Source organism: Mastigoproctus giganteus, chromosome 5, assembly GCF_048544385.1.
Source record: "Mastigoproctus giganteus isolate SK-2022 chromosome 5, ASM4854438v1, whole genome shotgun sequence".
Classification (NCBI taxonomy): Eukaryota; Metazoa; Arthropoda; class Arachnida; order Uropygi; family Thelyphonidae; genus Mastigoproctus; species Mastigoproctus giganteus.
Window position 1 is genome coordinate 146,122,440 of NC_143579.1, and position 12,483 is coordinate 146,134,922.

The 12,483-nt window shown below is 40.6% G+C and overlaps 1 protein-coding gene across 1 annotated transcript in view; it reads right to left on the reverse strand.

Moving 5' to 3' along the window:
* LOC150085750 (AP-5 complex subunit beta-1-like) overlaps positions 1-12,483 on the reverse strand; it is an 842,186-nt gene that overhangs the window by 133,279 nt on the left and 696,424 nt on the right. The window lies entirely within an intron of this gene.

Consider the following 12,483-nt stretch of genomic DNA (forward strand, 5'->3'; position numbering starts at 1 on the left):
AGTATAGTAAATAAATTTGATGAATTTGAAGTGTTTTTCAAGACATCAAAGGCGGATATTTTTGGGATATCAGAGACGTGTGTCACACAGAAATTAGGAATGCAGAATTGGAATTTGGGGAGTATAATGTGTACAGGAAAGATAGACAGGATAGGAAGGGAGGAGGGGTTATGCTGTTAATTAAAAAAACAAATTGAAAAGAAGTGCATCCAGTTGATATAGATGGACAGTACACTGTTGAGTCAGTTTGGTGTGACATAAGCACTGGGAAAGCAAAAATAAGAGTAAGAGTGTGTTATAGGCCTAGTGACTCGAATGACTACAATGAACAATTGTACAGAGAAATAAAGTGGGCTAGTAAATTAGAATGTCTTATAATGGGGGATTTTAACTTCCCGGATATTGACTGGAACTTGTGGTTTGGTCACTTACACACTAGTAAGACTTTGTTTGTTTGTTATTTGGATTTTAGGAGCATTAGCAACTAAGGCCATATTGCTCCTGGATATGCGGTGGTCATTCCCTGACCTTTCCTCATCCTCCATATTTGGTGGTGACGGGCTCGAACCCCGGTCTAATCAAGAAGCGTGTGCTAGTAGTAAGGCATTTTGTGGATTTATTGGATGACTGTTTTCTGCAGCAGCTTGTTCGAGAGGGTAATTCTCTTGATCTGGTTATTAGCAAGGTTATTATTATTAGCAAATTACCCAAGTCTCTGACAGGGAATATCAGAACGGACATATGCACAAGTACCACCTTTGAGGCGAAAGGAATCATACAGTGAATAATTTGGGCATCTGAGACGAGATTGAATCAACCGATAACTGAGATTCTGTCAGAAAAAGTACATGGGGTTGGGCAGACTGTAAGTGGAAATGGACATCATTCAGATTAGAATTGAGACCACGTATATTTATGAAATGAACTAGGAAGTGTTTGGAAGGTTTATATCTTTTCACAGATAAGCTTACTCTATTAGTTTGACAATTCATTGTGTATTCAATAGTAAGAAAAAGTTGAGGACGGGACGGGACATGCTGTATGAAGTAATGAAATTTTTGGATATGGCGACCACATGACCACATGGTAAGAATATACCTTACCATGTGTAAGCCAGATCCTTGACATAATGTGGCCTCAACAATGCCCCCGCATACACACTACTCGGACTCCCTCCAGTCACTATCTGGTAGAGTACAGGTAAGAAGATTAGGCCTGACATAGCCCAGTGGTCAGGAGCGAGAGTGCATAGCACGCGTTCCTTGAGTAGACCGGAGTTTAATCCCGTGACTACTAAATACGATAAATATTTGTATTGACGATTTATTGTAAACTCTACTAACTGGTTGTTGTGCTGGAGTATAAACAGGAAATTTATTATTATTATTATTATATACTAGCTGATCTGGAAGCCTCCTAAAGAGTTACCAATAGGTTCAGTCCAGTGTATTAACTTGCGGCTGTTCTGCAAACACCGTTTTAGAGCTGTACCCTAGAAATGTAAGGAAGACTGGATCTTGTCATGATGTTCATCTTAACCTCAAAAGTCATCAGTCATACTGCATGATGGAAAAGATGGGGAAGGGTTAACCGGAACTTAGCTCTGGAGACTAAACGTCGGTTCCACCACTTCAAGCCTCCAATAAGCAGAGTGGTGGTATTGCACCGGTTGATGAGAATCAGCTACCACCTAGTATTGCCTGGTAACACAGAGGGGCAGCATTCCTCCATGTGGTCACCCACAGTGTGCTTGTGCATGGAGGTCATACTCAGGATTACTAACAGTCCCACCATTGTGAAAGTGCAAGCAGAGGATTTGATTGTCACAGATTGTCCGGTCTTTGCCAAAATTGGGTCCACTTGACTTGAATGTCACCTGAATATCAGTTCCATCAGCATTTTAGACTCCCAAGTAGCAAGTACAGCTTCTCTGGCATATCTGAGAGAATGTCTGTGACAACCTCAAGGACCATATACTGCACTCTTATACTATCACCCCACACTCCTTTCCAATTAAAACTTCACTTTTTTTTTTGTTTGTTTTGGGCTCTCCCAGGTAAGCTCATGTGTTGTTGGGACTTGTCCTGCCAGAACTATTACGGATCTCTTTTTAACTGGCCTGGGTCCCCGCACCCCCAGACAGAAACTAGGGGCTGGCAGTGCTCCCCAGGTAGATGAACGTAAATAACACCAAACTACACAAGCCACACAATAAACACTTTATCTGGCATTCACAGTTTTGTATTAAACCACAAAGTTACAACGCAAAGTTGGGAACCCCAAATGTCATTAGACAGGAAACATTATACACTGTGTCCTTCCTGTATACTCCCCATATTCAAATTCAGCATCGCTTATGTCTGAGTGACACCATGTCTCTAATATTCCTATAATGTCTGCATTTGATGACTTAATCAGTACTTCAAATTCATCAAATTTATTTACAATGTTCCTAGTATTATTGTACAAGTATATATGCACCTGTTCTTACTCTTTGTTACCTGTTACTTGCTTTTGATTGAATTTCTTCACTTTGACATACAGCCCATGTGTTATTTGTTTTGTGATGACCCACACAAGGGCTGAAATCCCGGACAACTTCTTTCTGGGCTGCTATATGTTCCAATAAAAGCAGTGCAAGAACACTTTCACCTCTGCTTATGGCTCTAGTTAATCTATTAGTTCATGTATCCCGCTTCCCCACCGGCAATAGAACTTTTCCTGAGCAGCTTTCCCGAACAGCCCAATGGTATGATATGGGGTTGTAGAAGGAAAGAAGTTTGCTCTTATGATGATGGTAAAAATTAGACATATCACTTGGCTATTACCAATAAGTGTAGTGAGTTGCAAAAATTTGCCACGAAACACTGTCTAAAGCACGTGGAAGGTGAACCATTTACAATGGAAAGGTCCCACAGGAACTAGGAGTTGTTGGTGACTCTACTGTCAGCGAAATGGGGAATATGGTGTGTAAAAAGGATACGTGGAACAGGATCAGGATAAGTCTGCCAGGAGCAAAGGTCGATGACGTTGTAGAGCAGATATCATCTTTTAAGGGCACAAAAGGTGATATTGTTGTACACATTGGCACTAATGATATTAAGAGTAGGAGACAGGCAGAATTTTCTACTACACTTAAGGTGGTAGAAAATGAAAAAGACCTGGGAGTAATTGTGCAGTCAGATATGAAGTTTTCTGAGCATTGCAGATAGGCTGCCAGGGCACGTCATGGGGCTTTGTCAATGATATATAGGAATTTTGCTAGCAGGGAGAAGGAGGTGATTGTTCCTCTGTATAAGGCAATGGTCAGGCCACGCCTTGAGTACTGCGTACAGGTCTGGAGGCCTCATTTTAGGTTGTTGTTGTTGTTATTTGGTTTTTAGGAGCATTAGCAACTAAGGCCATATTGCTCCGGGATATGCGGTGGTCATTCCCTGACCTTTCCACGTCCTTCGTATTTGGTGGTGACGGGCTCGAACCCCGGTCTAATCAAGAAGCGTGTGCTACGCACTGCTGCTCCTTCCCACCTGGCTACGGAGGCGCCTCTCATTTTAGGAAGGATGTAGATTTACTTGAGCGTGTACAGAGAAGGGCAACAAGATTGCTGAGGGGAATGAAGGGATCCTCTTACCAAGAGAGGCTTAAGTTCTGCAAATTGCAGTGGCTGGAGACTAGGCACCTGCGCAGTGATCTGATTGAGGTATATAAGGACTTGAATGGGTTGAGCACGCTGAATTCTGATGGGATCTTTCCACTTGTTCAGATTACGAACCTAAGGGGGCATAAATTCAAATTAAGAAAAGACAGATGTAGAATAGATGTGCAGAAATTTGCCTTTAGCCAGCAGGTGGTTAATTGCTGGAACAAACTTCCATCTGTCGTTGTGGAAGTTGACAGGTTAAATAAATTTAAGGAGGAACTGGACAGGCATTTGGAGGGAATGGTGTGATTTTTTATTTTATTTTTTTATTTTTATTATTTTTATTTTTTTGGCTGATGCTGCATAAGCTCATACATTTGCTTTCTTGCATCACATGCCACTACTACTACTACTACTTAACAAGTACAGGTCCCTGTTGAAAAAAAAAGCCATGTATTAGGGTTGAATTTGAAAGGGTCTGCAATTCTACCCAGACACGATAGGAGGGAGTATATGGTGAGAGCCTTGTCGATCAATTCGGCCCTGGAAAGATTGTCAAGACTCAAGGGGTAGAATTTTTTTTAAGCCTGGTCTGTAGTTGTTAACAGGAGAGACTGCTTCTACAGCGATGGGATACACTTAAATAGAAAGGGTGCAAGAATATTTGCTGATACTATCAAGGCAGTGAATAGAAAGGGGGCAAGACTATTTGCTGATGCTATCAAGGCAGTGTTAGGTGGGTCGGAAAACTGCTAGCTTGGGGGGGGGATACAAGGACTAATAGATTAACAGTAGCCACTGGCAGAGTTGAAAGTGATTCTTGCACTGCTTCTACTGTAATGAGCAGCAGCCTGGAAAACAAGATGCATGGTATTTCAGAGACTGCTGGGAGTCACTGCGATACAAGTAAACACACGTGTTGTGTTAGGGTAGCTAAGAATGGGAACAGGTGCATGTATACCAATGCTGCGAGTTTGGTAAATAAATTTGATGAATTTGAGGTATTGCTCAAAACATCAAAGGCAGATATTGTTGGGATATCAGAGACGTGGTGTCACACAGATTTAAGGAATACAGAACTCGAATTCGGGGAATACAATGGGTACAGAAAGGATAGCCAGAATAGGAAGGGAGAGGGTTTATAAGTGGGAGCCAGATATATATAAGTTTATAAGTGTTCAAAGCTGCTAAGTGGATTTTATTATCTATTGATTTGAAATTATTGTTTTTCTAAAACTTCTGATTTAAATTTAGTAGTATAGCATTATATTGTGATTTTCTGATTAATATGGTGTATTTATTCTTTACTCGGCCTTGTGATTTCAAAAAAGCATAAAAGTATCAGTAAGGGTATCAAATCCACGTTTTACAAGTTGCAGCTCCGCTGAACGAGAAGTGTTTTCAGCCATATTTAGCCGTTTTTATTGACAAATTGTTACATCAAATTATTTTCTTTGATTAGCTTATAGACCTAGTCAGGATCGTTACTTTATTCTGAATTCAGACAGCGAGATTTGGAAGTTAATTAATATTTAAGTGTCCGTAGATTTACCATTCGTAACATGCCGCCTTTGTTATACGATACGTTATATATGAACAAGATAGCGTTAGTAAGTATAGTATAGTATATAATATAATATTGTCAATTAATCAGTAAAATCTATTAATTTTGTTAAACTTCATTGTATTAACTAAATACATATAATGACTTAGATTACAAACGTAATATAATTAATTAATACATAACTTGATACGGAAGTTATATAAACCGGAACTCATACAAAATACTTGATACTGAAAAATATATATAGCGTTATAACTGCGTTGGGATACAAGTTTAGGGTTATACTTTTGTACTGAAATTGAAATTTTACTAAAATTAAATCAAAATCATGACTCAGACTAGAGCAGCAAAGCAAAAGGATCAAGCTAATGGGAGTGCTGTGGCTCAGGGAAGAACTGAGGGGAGGGGGGCAGTTGCACTCTGAATCACAACCTTTTAAAATGCACTGCTTGCTTGATGTTTGTGGAGCAATCGGGTATGGGACATGATATTGCCATGGGGGATGTCTTTGTGTGTGCGGGATGTAAGGAGTGTAAGGAAATCAGGCGACAACTCAGCGTTGTTATGGGCCTATATGAGAGCTTAAAGGACAGGGTGGATGCCCTCGAAGGATCTAAATTGAGGGGCCCATTAAGTTCTCAGCTGCCCACATCAATGCCAGAGCTTGCACTTGATCATCACGCAACACAGCGGCATCGCCCAAGGCAGAATGCGCTGGTCCCATGGGAAATAATAGTCGTTTGTGACTCTATTGTCAGGAAAACGGGGAACATATTTTGTAAAATGGATAGGTGGAACAGGACCAGGGTATGTCAGCCAGGGGCAAAGGTTGATGACGTTGTAGAGCGGATATCATCTTTTAAGGACACAAAAGGTGATAGAGTTGTACATGGTGGCACTAATGATATTAAGAGTAGGAGACCGGCAGAATTACGTAACAAGTACAGATCACTGTTGAAAAAAAGCCGTGAATTAGGGTTGAATTTGAAAGTGTCTACAGTTCTGCCCAGACATGATATGAGGGAGTATATGATTGATTCCAGGGCTTTGTCGATCAATTCGGCCCTGGAAAGATTGTGCAAGGCTCAAGGGGTAGAATTTTTTTATGCCTGGTCTGTACTTGTTAACAGGAGAGACTACTTCTACAGAGATGGGATACACTTAAATAGAAAGGATGCAAGAATATTTGCTGATGCTATTGAGGCAGTGTTAGGTGGGTCGGAAAACTGCTAGCTTGGGGGGGGGATACAAGGACTAATAGATTAACAGTAGCCACTGGCAGAGGTGAAAGTGATTCTTGCACTGCTTCTATTGGAATGAGCAGAAGCCTGGAAAACAAGATGCAGGATGTTTCAGAGACAGTTGGGAGTCACTGCAGTACAAGTAAACACATGGGTTGTGTTAGGGTAGCTAAGAAAAAGAACAGGTGCATGTATACTTGCACATGAATGGAGTGCACCAATGCTAGGTATACGTACACCAATGCTAGGAGTTTGGTAAATAAATTTGATGAATTTGAGGTATTCCTGAAAACATCAAAGGCAGATATTGTTGGGATATCAGAGACGTGGTGTCACACAGATATAAGGAATGCAGAAATGGAATTTGGGGAGTACAACGTCTACAGAAAGGACAGACAGGATGGGAGGGAGGAGGTGTTATGCTATTAGTTAAGAAACACGTAAAATCCAAGGCAGTGAAGCCAGTCGACATTGCCTGACAGTGCAGTGTCGAGTCAGTTTAGTGTGACATAAGCATTGGGAGATCAAAATTGAGAGTAGGAGTGTGCTATAGACCTAATGACTCTGATGAGTATAATAAGAAAATGTACAGGGAAATAGAGTGGGCCAGTAAATTAGAGAGTCTTATAATGGGGGATTTTAATTTCCCAGATATTAATTGGAATTTGTGGATTGGTCACTCACACACTAGTAAGCCTTTTGTGGCTTTATTGGATGATTGTTTTCTACATCAGCGTTTGGGAGGCAACTAGAGGGAGTAATATACTTGATTTGATTATAAGTAGTGATTCTTCATGCATTAAGAATCTGCAGATAAAGGAACCACTAGGTGGCAGTGATCACAGTATGCTGAAGTGGGATTTACTCAAATAGGTAACTACCATCAGGGGTAAAGGGAAGGATTATTGCTTTCGTAAAGGCAACTACGATGGTCTGAGACAGTATTTAAATTCTATACAGTGCCACCAACTGATGATGTTACCAACAGCAAATTCAAAATGGGAAGCATTCAAAGAACTTATCTTGGAAGCTACTAGGCTTTACAAACCAACTAAGAAATACTGTTCAAGGTTTAGGCCTAAATGGATGTCAGATGAACTAATGAGACACATGGCAGAGAAAAAAAATGCATGGGATACATATAAATGAATGGGTGAAATGGAAGCCTATGATAGATATAAGATGGTCTGTAACCAAGTCACAAAGGAGGTTAGGCAGACAAAGGCAGATTATGAGAAATCTTTGGCAAAGGATGCAAAGAAAAACAGCAAAGAGTTCTTTACTTATGTAAATTCCAGAAGGAAGGGGATGAATCAGATTGGTCCACTTGATATCGATGGTTCCATTGTTGATGATCTTGCTCAGGTAGCTAACAAACTAAATGAATATTTTGCATCGACATTCACACATGAGGAGTTATTCAGCGATGGGAATGCCAGAGGTATACTCAACTCTGGCAGTAAGCTAGATAATCTTGTAATAACTGAGATTAAAGTGGAGGAGAAATTTTTCAAGATAAACACAAGAAAGGCACCTGGGGTGGATGGGATCTATCCAGTTATATTAAAGGAGGCAGCAAAGGAGTAAGCAAACCCTTAGCCATAATTATGAGAGCTTCCTTGGACTCAGGGGAGGTACCCATAGACAGGAGATGTGCAAATGTGACCCAATTCACAAAGGAGGATCAAAGGCTGACAAAAGTAATTATAGACCTGTGAGTTTAACTTCTGTTCCAGGAAAATTAATGGAGGCACTGGTTAAAGAAGAACTATAGGATCGTCTAGACAAGAATTCAGTTATTGCTCAGACACAGCATGGTTTTGTAAAGGGGAAGTCTTGCCTGACCAATTTGATTGGATACTATGATGCAGTCACAAAAGAGCTGGATGCAGGGAATAACTTTGATATTATATATTTGGATCTTAGAAAGGCTTTTGATTCTGTTGCACATGGAAGACTGCTGCACAAATTGGAGCAGTGTGGCTTGGAGGCAAATTGCTGCTATGGATAAAGGGGTGGTTGAGGGGGAGAAGACAGAGAGTGGTAATCAATGGACACTGCTCATCGTGGACTAATGTTATTAGTGGAGTCCCTCAGGGTTCAGTGTTGGGTCCATTATTGCTTTCTGTATTTATAAGTAATATTGATGATGGTATATCAAGCTAATGTCCAAGTTTGCAGATGATACAAAGGTTGGCAGGGTTGTTAAGGACACTATTGACGCTATGCTGCTGCAACAGGATTTGGAAAGGTTGAGCAGATGGGCTGAGAGGTGGCAAATGAAGTTTAACATTGACAAATGTAAAGTACTACAGATGGGAAACAGCAACCTCAGAGCAATGTATCAGCTCTGTGGTACTACACTGAACGTATCAGCTCTGTGGTACTACACTGACAGTGGCAGAGAATGAAAAGGACCTGGGGATAATTGTGCAGGCAGATATGAAGTTCTCTGAGCAGTGCAGATTGGCTGCAAGAGTAGCTCATGGTGTTTTGTCAATGATATACAGGAATTTTTCTAGCAGGAATAAGGAGGTGATTATTCCCTTGTATAAGGCAATGGTCAGGCCACACCTTGAGTACTGTATACAGGTCTGAAGGCCTCATCTCAAGAAGGATGTAGAGCTGCTGGAACGAGTACAGAGAAGGACAACAAAATTAGTGAATGGAACAAAGGGGTGCTCTTACGAAGAAAGGCTTAAGTTTTGCAAATTACAGTGTCTGAAGACTAGGCACCGGTGAGGTGATCCCATCAGCATTGAGCATGCTCAAACCTTAAATGGTTTGAGCATGCTCAATGCTGATGGGATACTTCCCTTTGCTCAGAGTAATCACCTGAGAGGGCATAAATTCAAATTGAGGAAAGACAGATGTAGGAAAGATGTGTGGAAATTTGCCTTTACCCAGCGGGTAGTTGGTTGGTGAGACAGACTTCCATCCCTTGCTTTGGATGTTGAGAGCCTAAATAAATTTAAGGCTCAGATGGACAGGTATTTTGAATGAACGGAGGGGTGAAGTGGAAGGTTTTTTTTTTTGTTTTTTTTGGCTGATGCTGCATAAGATTGCTTTCTTCATCATATGCCTCTTCTAATGCTAATGCCATTAGTTAAGAAACACATAAAATCCAAGGAAGTGAAGCCAGTCGACATCGCTGGACAGTGCAGTATCGAGTCAGTTTGGTGTGACATAAGCATTGGGAGTCAAAATTGAGAGTATGAGTGTGCTATAAGCCTAACGACTCTGATGAGTATAATAAGAAACTGTACAGGGAAATAGAGGGGCCAGTAAATCAGAGAGTCTTATAATAGGGGATTTTAATTTCCCAGATATTGAGTGGAAATTGTGGGTTGGTCACTCACACACTAGCAAGGCTTTTGTGAATTTATTGGATGATTGTTTTCTACATCAGCCTGTTTGTGAGGCAACTATAGGGAGTAATACTCTTGATCTGATTATCAGTAGTGATTCTTCGTGCATTAAGAATCTGCAGATAAAGGAACCACTAGGTGGCAGTGATCACAGCATGCTGAAGTGGGATTTACTCAAAGAGTTAACTACCATCAGGGGTAAAGGGAAGGGTTTTTGCTTTCCTGAAGGCGACCACCATGGTCTGAGACAGTATTTAAATTCTATTCAGTGGGACCAACTGATTATGTTACCAACAGCAAATTCAAAATGGGAAGCATTCAAAGAATTTATCTTGGAAGCTACTAGGCTTTACATACCAACTAAGAAATATTGTTAAAATTTTAGGCCTAAATGGATGTCAGATGAACTAATGAGACATATGGCAGAGAAGAAAAATGCATGGGATACATATAAAGTAATGGGTGACATGGAAGCCTATGATAGATATAAGCTGGTCTTTAACCAATCCTTGGCAAAGGATGCAAAGAAAAACAGAAAAGAGTTCTTTACCTAAACTCTAGAAGGAAAGGGATGAATCAGATTGGTCCACTGGATATTGATGGTTCAACTGTTAATGATCCTGCTCAGGTGGCTAACAAACTAAACAAGTATTTTGACTCTACATTCACACATGAGGAGTTATTCAAGAAGGGGAATGCCAGAGGCAGGAGCGAATTAAGGTTGGTTGAGGCCCCGTGCAGAAGAAATTATTGGGCCCCTTAAAAAAAAGAGAGAGTCAGGGAAAATAAAAATACATGTCAACCAATTTTTTAAATAAATAAAAAATATTATGTACTATTAATGTTTTATTTCCAATAAAATTTGAATATAATATATGTATAATGTAATTAATAATAGCATAATAATAATCACAAAGTTTTGAACTAATATGTTCAACTAATTTGTTCGGGTTTTGCGTGGGCCCTTCAGAAGTCGGGGCCCAGGGCGCGTGCCCGGTGCGCCCGCCGTTAAATCCGCCTCTGGCCAGAGGTGAAGTAAACTCTGGCAGTGAGCTCGATGATTTTTTAATAACTGAGAGGAAAGTGGAGGAGAAATTGTTGAGGATAAACGTAAAAAAGGGACCCAGGATGGATGGAATCTATCCATCCCGTTATAAGTTATATTAAAGGAGGCAGCAAAGGAAGTAAGCAAACACTTAGCCATAATTATGAGAGCTTCTTTGGACTCAGGGGAGGTACCCATAGACTGGAGATATGTAAATGTGACCCCAATTCACAAAGGAGGATGAAAGGCTGACACAAGTAATTATAGACCTGTGAGTTTAACTTCTGTTCCAGGAAAATTAATGGAGGCACTGGTTAAAGAAGCAATGCAGGATCATCTAGACAAGACTATAGTTATAGCTCAGACACAGTATGGTTTTGTTAAGGGAAAGTCTTGCCTGACCAACTTGATTGGATACTATGATTTGATGCAGGCACAAAATAACTGGATGCAGGGAATAACTTTGATATTATATATTTGGATCTTAGAAAGGCTTTTGATACTGTTGGACATGGAAGACTGCTGCACAAATTGGAGCAGTGTGGCACTGGTGGCAAATTGCTGCTATGGATAAAGGGATGGTTGAGGGGGAGAAGAGAGAGAGTGGTAATCAATGGACACGGCTCATCGTGGACTAATGTTATTAGTGGAGTCCCTCAGGGTTCAATGTTGGGTCCATTGTTGTTTTTTGTATTTATAAATGATATTGATGATGGTATATCAAGCTTAATGTCCAAGTTTGCAGACAATACAATGGTTGGCAGGGTTGTTAAGGACACTATTGACAATATAATGCTGCAACAGGATCTGGAAAGGTTGAGCAGATGGGCTGAGAGGTGGCAAATGAAGTTTAACATTGACAAATGTAAAGTACTACCTATGGGAAACAGAAATTCCAGAGCAACGTATCAACTCTGTGGTACTACACTGACCGTGGTAGAGAATGAAAAGGACCTGGGGGTAATTGTGCAGGCAGATATGAAGCTTGCTTAGCAGTGCAGATGGGCTGCAAGAGTAGCTCATGGTGTCTTGTCAATGATATACAGGAATTTTTCTAGCAGTGATAAGGAGGTGATTATTCCCTTGTATAAGGCAATGGTCAGGCCACACCTTGATTACTGTATACAGGTCTGGAGGCCTCATCTCAAGAAGGATGTAGAGCTGCTGGAACGAATACAGAGAAGGGCAACAAGATTATTGAATGGAACAAAGGGTTGCTCTGACGAAGAAAGGCTTAAGGTTTGCAAATTAATACAGTGTCTGGAGACTAGGCACCGGCGAGGTAATGTGATAGAGGTGCCTTGAATGGTTTGAGCATGCTCAATGCTGATGGGATTCTTCCTCTTACTCAGAATAATCACCTGAGAGGGCATAAATTCAAATTGAGGAAAGACAGATATAGGATAGATGTGCGGAAATTTGCCTTTAGCCAGCGGATAGTTTGTTGGGGGAACAGACTTCCATCCCGTGTTGTGGAAGTTGATAGCCTAAATAAATTTAAGGCTCAGCTGGACAGGTATTTCCAACAAACGGAGGGGTGAAGTGGATTTTTTTTTTTTTTTTTTTTTTTTCGGCTGATGCTGCATAAGCTTGCTTTCTTGCATCATATGCCTCTACTAATGCTA